Genomic DNA, 8,110 nt, shown 5'->3' with positions numbered 1-8,110 from the left:
GGGTGCTCATGTTGTCGTCGTTATTGGTCCGGGCTTCTGTTATGAAGCGGACAGGAGACAGAGGTAAGGAAACGTTAGGGTGTTTATTAAATGACAACAAGGAGCACATGAAGGATAGCCAGGAGGATCAGGAATGATGTTGGGGTCTTTTCCTCCGTGGCTGGGTAACAGGAATACACGAGGATGGACAGCACACACCAGATACAGCTGACAGAGGATGACACAGACTTGGAAGGACTGGAAGACAGGACGATTCGGGTGGACCAGGAAGACTAGGAGGAATACAAAGAGAACAGGTAAGTAAAGCGTTTGTTTTAGCTGAGGATGACTACGCTGAGTGGTCGCTCAGTTGTCCGCTTTCGTCGAGACGAGCCCGGACAATGAGCGACTGGAGTGCTGTGCTTTTATCTGGTGCTCGTGAATGTGATGCAGCTGTGTGCTCATTAGAAGTCAGGTGATGGTGATCTTCGTGAGTGGGGATCGTGAGAGCCTGACCAATCCGTGACAACTTTAAGCAGAAATTTCCAATAAAGTGCAGGTACATCAATATCCCTTTTAAAATTTGCACATAAACGGCTTGACAGGAAAAAATATTTTATAATCATATATTTTTATATCTAATAAAATGTATAAAAAGTATTTTTAACTTAATTTGTTAAGAAACCTTTTTAGGGGTGTCAGGATCAATGATCATAATTACTTTACTACAAGTCTGTGACTTAATTGGGTTAATATTTAGGTTCTTTACAAAAATATATCATTTAAATCGTTCATGGAGCTGAATACAGTAGTCTGTACTCACTTAAAATAGTTGGGTTAATAATAACCCAACAGGTAACCCATAGATGGGTCAATTTGGCACCGACCTTCTGTTGGGTTATTTTAACCCAATCCATTGGGTTGATAAGGTTAACCCAACAATTTGGGTTAAAAAAATAACTAATTTGTTGGGTTATTTTGCCAAAAAGTGGCTTAACCACTATATAGTAATAAATTATTATTATAGTAGTAATCTTTATATGTAAATAAAAAATACACCGCTTTTATTACATTGGCAATGCTTTATTTAAATCCATGAATTTAGTACCACTCCTTTCACAATAACAAACGCCTGAGAGCAGTTTAGTTCATCCCCAAGCAGCAGGACAAGAGGGTTCTGTCTCTGTTGCTCCTCCTCCTTTAAGTACTGAACGAAATACAAGTATACATACATGAATTAAATAAATGTCCAACATTTATTGTCATAAATAATGCACCTAGAATTCGCAAAATCAACAAATTCTTGTTTTGCCTCCTGGTATGAGGGCCGAACCATCTTGCTGCACAATCTGTATGGCAGTGGAGAAAGGATAGCTGGCAGAGTTGTTAAAGCCCCATCTCCAAAGTGGGATCTCCAAGGCTGTCTTTATATCAAACAAAAAAAAAATAATAATAATAATTAACCTCATATCACAGGTGAAATGCTACAAATAGGGAATAAAACAGAGCTGTTATGCAGGATTGTCTCACCAGATGAAATGTTTGCTTGAACTGATAGATCCAAGGCTCTCTTCTCTTTTTTTGCAATACGAGAGGATCCGCAATGATGCATCTCCCCAAACCTCAAAAAGTTTCTTTGGTGTGTGGGTATAAAATACCCGTCCTGAGCAAACTAAAAATAAACAAAACAGCACTTAAATCCACGCCATGCAAAGAGTACACTGGATTTATTAAAGAGATATTTTACACAAAAATGGAAATTCTGTCATCATTAATTCACCCTCCGCTTGTTCTAAATCTCTCCTCAGATAAACACAAAACATGATATTTTGAACAATACATGTAGCTAAACCATTCTTGGTCCACAGTGAAATTCCATAGCATTTTTGTCTTCGGTTGAAGTCAGTGGGGACTATTAAGTTTTTGATTTGCTTTGTCCTTTAAAGTTATCAATTGTGGTCAGCAGAAATAAATAAAAAAACAAAATCAACAACTTGAGGGTGAGTAAATGATGAATACACCCAAAATCAGTGAAACACCCATACACTACGGCCAATTTAGTTAATTAAATTTACCTATACTGCATGCGTTTGGACTGTGAGAGACATGCTCCTCTGACCCAGCTCCAGGACATGATGGATTCGCCTCTGCTGCTGAATGAGTGTATGGGTGTTTCACCGATTTTTGGGTGTATTCATCATTTACTCACCCTCAAGTTGTTGATTTATTTATTTTTTCTGCTGAGCACAAATGATAACTTAAAGGACAAAGCAAATCAAAAACTTCATAGTCCCCACTGAACAGAGGAGAAAATGCTATGGACTTTCACACCAAGAATGGTTTAGTTACCTCCTCCTCCATATACCAAATGATGTTCGCTCCAACCTTAAAACAGAAATTTTAAATTTGTACATGTATGCCGGACCAAATAAAAACTAAAATCATGTGTTTACCCAGTTTAGCAACGAAGAAAAGATAACTGGAAGGCTGCAAGTGGGCATCTCCAGGGGTAACTTAAACAGATAAAGAGAAAAAAAAATATGAAAATGTGCACTTTTAGCTGCAGGATTAGTCTTTTATGCAAGTTGTTAAGGTGCATCACATTTGCAAATTTGGTGGGCAAATTAGGTCCATTTTACATGGTCAACTGTGCACTGATGTTTATCAGTGTGCTTAATTCTCATGCTCAGAAACTTGCAAAAGAGTCAAACTCCTGATAACATTTTCTACTGAAATAGCTGGAACCTGTCAGTAAATTTTCATAATGCAATAATTAATATAAATAGGTTAATGTCTGTAATATCGCAATTACTTGGTCAAATGTTCCAGGAGTGAAGTTCTGAACTGTGCTTAGACTCTATCAGTCATCTGTACTCACCTGTGGCCTCATGCCTGATACAGAGTCTAATACCAAATTCACACTCAAATAAGCCACAGAAACGCCTTTGAAAGAGGCATTTGTGTTATTACACACTACCAGTGCTGTTCAAAAAAGTATAAATGCATTTACAGAAGAATTACAAATGTATAATTTGATTTTAAGACATATCGTGATGTAAAGACACTTTTACAGTATATGATACTGCTGAAGTGTGTGTATCTGTGCATTTGTACATCATGTACATATTACAAAATACAGAGCTGTTGTTTTCTCACCTTTATCAACAAGATTATCAAGGAGGATTAAAACTCGCTCTATCCAGCGCAACCTACAGTGAACAAACAAACAAAAAAATAAATAAACAACAATTAACATGAGCTGACAGTCAACATTTATCAGTTGAGTGGTTACAGCATCACTAAAATCTCACCTGAATTGAAAACTGGGCAAGGACATGTATGTTTAAGGGCTTTGTATTATAAGCATATATTACTACTATTATTATACAAAGCTAGCAGATGTTACAATTCTTATATATATATATATATATATATATATATATATATATATATAATTTTTAGGCTTATATTTAATTGTTGTATGACATATATAACTGATTAAACATTTATATTAGCATCTAACATTATCAGGCTTGTGGTTTCATCAATGTAGGTTAGTATAAGATGTAGGGAAACTGCAATTTTCAGGGCCTTCAATAAAGTACACACAAATACTAATAATAACAACATTTACCTTTCAATAGTTAATAATCAAGTACCTTAAAATGGATAATGAATCTTCTTCTGGTAAAAGATGGTGTAGCAAGCTTCTGCTCTGCTCTTGTCCAGGAGGATAACGTCCTCACGTTGCGATCCATTCAGCGCCCTCTAGCGGCGAATAATAACCAATAATAATATAATGGTCGGATTCCGTACTTCTTGGGAAAACCAGCAACTTCCTGAACAAAATGTAGCACATAAATGTGTCTATATTAGCATTTAGTTGTTACAATATGGTTTTCCTAGCGAAAGGACAGTGTTTTTAAGACAACATAACATACCTTCAACAAGACTGGACGCGACTCCGGTTTGATGTCTCTGCTGGGTCCTAAAGACAAAAATGACGGCGGAATATCTCTAATACGTGTGTCCTTTCCTCAAAACAACTGTAGAGATGAACGAGGAGGTAGAGAAAGCGTTTTTATCCGCATGTAGATCGGCTATGGAGCGCGCACGCTTGTATCATCAATAATTAAGAGTCCAGGTGAAACAGATATAAAAAACATGACACGAAGAGGCAATTTGCTGCATTTCTGCTCTAATTTACTGCATTAGAGCTTGCATAAACTTTATACCGCAAGAGCAACATCACGTACGCATATTGATTCAGCAGTTCTGTGTCAGTTCAATCAGTTGACTGTTGAAATTCAAAAATTGTAACCCAACTGGTTGAGTTATTAAATAAATAACCCAATAAAGGTTTAAAATAACCCAACAAAGCACCAAATATTTTTAACTCAACCATTGGGTTAAGTAAATAACCCAATGTTTTTTAGAGTGTAGTAAAAAAGTAGTAAAAAAAAACCCTGAATTAAGCCTATGCAAACAATCTAGTCGTTATGAACAAATTATTTAACAAAAGATGATTACTGCAGTAAAATATTTGTAGTCTTTTAATAATTATGATTACAAGATTGAGATGGCATAAAAATAAACAGTTTGTTTTGAAATTTGTGAGACGGAAGTCGTCCAATAATAAACCCGAAACACACATGGTTGTTGTCATGCGGTGAACACGGCCAATCGTGTAATATCGGTGTCTTCATTGCAGCTCCTGCAGTCGCTCTTCAGGCGATGTATTGGCTGAGTCTGCTGTCTGATCTGATGCCACATGTGACAGTCACCTGGCATCGGTGTGCATCAAGCCGGACAAAATTTCTAACCAGCATGCACTACTTTGAGACAGATTTCGATCGGTGGAATGCACCTTCACTCTGAACAGATCATTTGAACCAGCGAGTTTTTGACTGGAGACTCATAGATGTAGTTAGATAAATAAAATTCACAAATACAATTTGTGACAAGATTTAACAAGTGACAAAATTTTGCTCTAGAATCAAAATCATTAAAGCATCTGAGCAGGTGATGATTTCTCTCCTTCAAAATAACTTTTTACATTCATGAGATGTAGTGCATATACATTAGATTAGTCAGTACTTAAGCCAATTCTGGAGCTTATCTAACAAAATAACTTTTAAAAATAACTAGTACACCCACATTTATATGTTATAGAAAAAATATTAAATACAAAATTTAAAAAGAGGAAAATCAAGAGAAGCAAATACATTGAAAAAATGTGTTGAAATTTTGTAAGTTGTATTTTTTTATATATATTTTACTTGAATTTAATTGTATTTTCTTTCAATTTCTAAATGTTTGGTGACTAAAATAGTATTTTAGTAAATATATCTGTTTAATAAGTCTGTTTTGTTTAAATGCACCAAAATACATTGCCTATATTCACTGAGAAATGGATAAAAATATTCATTTCCAAAATGGGTTGCACTCAATTATGTTGAGCACTGTATATACAGTATATATAAATATATTAAAATGTTGAAGTAAAATGAAAATATTCATACTTAATACTCATACAGATATTTAGTTACTTTCCACCACTTTTAGGTGATAACTAACAAAGATGACTAATGTTAAACAAAGGGGCGTACAAATGTACAAAGTAGTACATTTAAAGAAAAGATTGTCCACAATTATTCAAATCTGCCACCTTCATAATATTTTCCAGTTCATTTGTGTGTCCTCTGAGAGCATGAACTGGAGAACATGTTTAACTGTGATGCAAATGTCGGGAGGGCATCAGAAGGCATCAAGAGAACCCGCAGTAAGGGCACAATGATAGCCTGCTCACTTTCCCCTCCTCCTCTCTGGAGAAGTGTGAGAACCTGCCACCAGCATTCCCCTCCTTGTAAGCTGAGTTCTTGAGAGAGATAGTGGGATAGAGAAGCTAAGGGCTGATATAAATTACCTGCTGATGAAGACGATAAACCGTGTCAAAACACCCTTTGCTGACTGAGGGCAAGAAAAGATAGTTACCTGGCTTTCTATGGGATCTCATTTGATTAGATCACAATCGGAATGTGGTTGACCTGACAGAGAGTATTTATTTTCAAATATTAAATACCTGCCCATTTACATGGACAAAATGCACCGCCCATGAGAAAAGGTCAAATGTAAACATGTTGCAAATAGAAATGCAGACAGCAGTATGTGGTTTATTATAGGATTAGGGCTGATTATTAATATCACTATTCACACACACAAACACACACGTTAATGTTTTTGGGGTGATTCTTTAAATTGAGGTGGTTGTACTATGTCAAATAGTTCTCTCAATCTAAACAAAGTTTTTTTTTTCTCATGCTCAGACCATTAACCACATAATGAGTGTGATAGGAATACTTTATCAGGCCATAGAAAACCTTTGAGGATAAGAAGATACAGTCAGTCAGAGCAACTTCATGTTTAATTGCATATACTGGCACGATAAAATGCTTTGTAAATCGCTGTGGCCATTTGACAAAACAAGCTGTCACACATTGAGGATTTTGAAATAACAAGGTTCTAGCTAAACATTGGTGAGAATTCAAAATTTCTCATTATCTTATTACTCTGGGAACTGATCATTTCAAAACATATTTTAACAATATTCAATTTACAGACAAATTAATGGAACATCTTTAGAACCACTGTAGCAAATGAACAGAAGTCTGTGTTAGAATACAAAAATATGTTTCTGAACAATCAAAAGGAATTTAGCCTTTACACTACAAAAAAAATCCCCTTCCCTGCATCAAAATCACATTTTGACTAGTGGAGTGACATCTTACATGATTATACAAATTTCTTGTTCAGCCATGAAAATCAAGAATGCCTGCAATCACAACATACATGAAATGAGCTGATTGGCTTCTGATGAATCTGCAGCCAATGAGATTGCTTGCTTGATATTTAAATAATTTGGGGTTAAACATAATTTTAAGGGTTTATTGATACAGTGTAACTATTCATTTATCTACTGAGAATCATTAAGTAATGATGCTCATTTACTGTACTATATGGTTAGGGTTAGAATGTAGGTTTAGGCAAGGGCGGATTTAGTGATTTGGGGGTCCTAAGCAATTCCAGGTATGGGGCCCTAGCATTGAAACTCAAAGCATTGTCTTTCTATATAGGTATTCTCTTTCTCTGTAGATTTTTCTTGTAAATGAACCGCATGTTAAAGAGTATTTAAAATAAACATATATAAAAAGTATATTAAAATATTTAAAGTAAATTTTATATGTTTTAATATTTAAATTAACCTTCATCTAATTTAATGTAAAAATAAATGCAATACATTCACAAATAAAAACAAGTTCACAAACTATGCACAGTAAATTAACCATTTATGTATTAGATTTTAATATTTGTTAAAAAACATTTCAACAAATTTAATTCTCAATCAAGGCATCATGGTGACGCAGTAGGTAGCATGATCGCCTCACAGCAAGAAGGTCGCTGGTTTGAGCCCTGGCTGGATCAGTTGGTGTTTCTGTGTGTTGCATTTTCTCCCCGTGCTCGCGTGGGTTTCCTCTGGGTACTCCTGTTTCCCCCACAGTCCCAACACAGGCGCTATAGGTGAATTAGGTAAGCTAAATTGTCCGTAGTTTATGTGTGTGAATAAAAGTGTATGGGTGTTTCCCAGTGATGGGTTGCAGCTGGAAGGGCATCCGCTGTGTAAAACATATGCTTTTGTAACATGCAACATGTTTACACTGGGTTTTACCTGCACCAAAGGAGAAAAACGCATATGCTTCTATTCACCGCTAGGGCATTATTGGGTAAATTGCCATCTTAAATTTGTATCCTTTTATCTTATTATTCTTGTAGTTATAGTACACGGAATTATTATAAATTACATTTAACTGTTCCTAAAGTGTGTACGAAGTTTGGTTAAACAGCGTTTTCCTCCTTTGGCCTTTAGTCTTACCTGGAAGAATCATGAAAATGTTTTGTGTAAATTTTAATTTGTGATATTTTACGTGTGTCTATTTTTGTGTCTGAAACTTTTTGTGCTGTCTTTTTGGCCAGGAAGTCATGCATATCTCAATGGGAAATTCCTGGTAAAAATGAAAGATAAATAAATTTTAAAAAATGAAAACAAAAAGAAAAGAAAGCATGGTGACCCTCA

General features: G+C 35.4%; 1 long non-coding RNA gene across 1 annotated transcript; it reads right to left on the bottom strand.

Moving 5' to 3' along the window:
• Positions 1-1,232: 1,232 nt before the first annotated feature.
• LOC130244200 (uncharacterized) lies at positions 1,233-2,477 on the bottom strand. The gene is made up of 3 exons (XR_008839209.1): positions 2,433-2,477; positions 1,510-1,651; positions 1,233-1,403 (listed from the first exon to the last, which is right to left on the bottom strand). It is a non-coding gene; the product is annotated as an uncharacterized LOC130244200 (long non-coding RNA).
• Between the last annotated feature and the right edge of the window lie 5,633 nt (positions 2,478-8,110).

Source organism: Danio aesculapii, chromosome 17 (genome assembly GCF_903798145.1).
Source record: "Danio aesculapii chromosome 17, fDanAes4.1, whole genome shotgun sequence".
NCBI classification, from domain to species: Eukaryota; Metazoa; Chordata; class Actinopteri; order Cypriniformes; family Danionidae; genus Danio; species Danio aesculapii.
The sequence above is the reverse complement of the archived record's forward strand: the minus strand, read 5'-3'. Positions and strand labels throughout refer to the sequence as shown.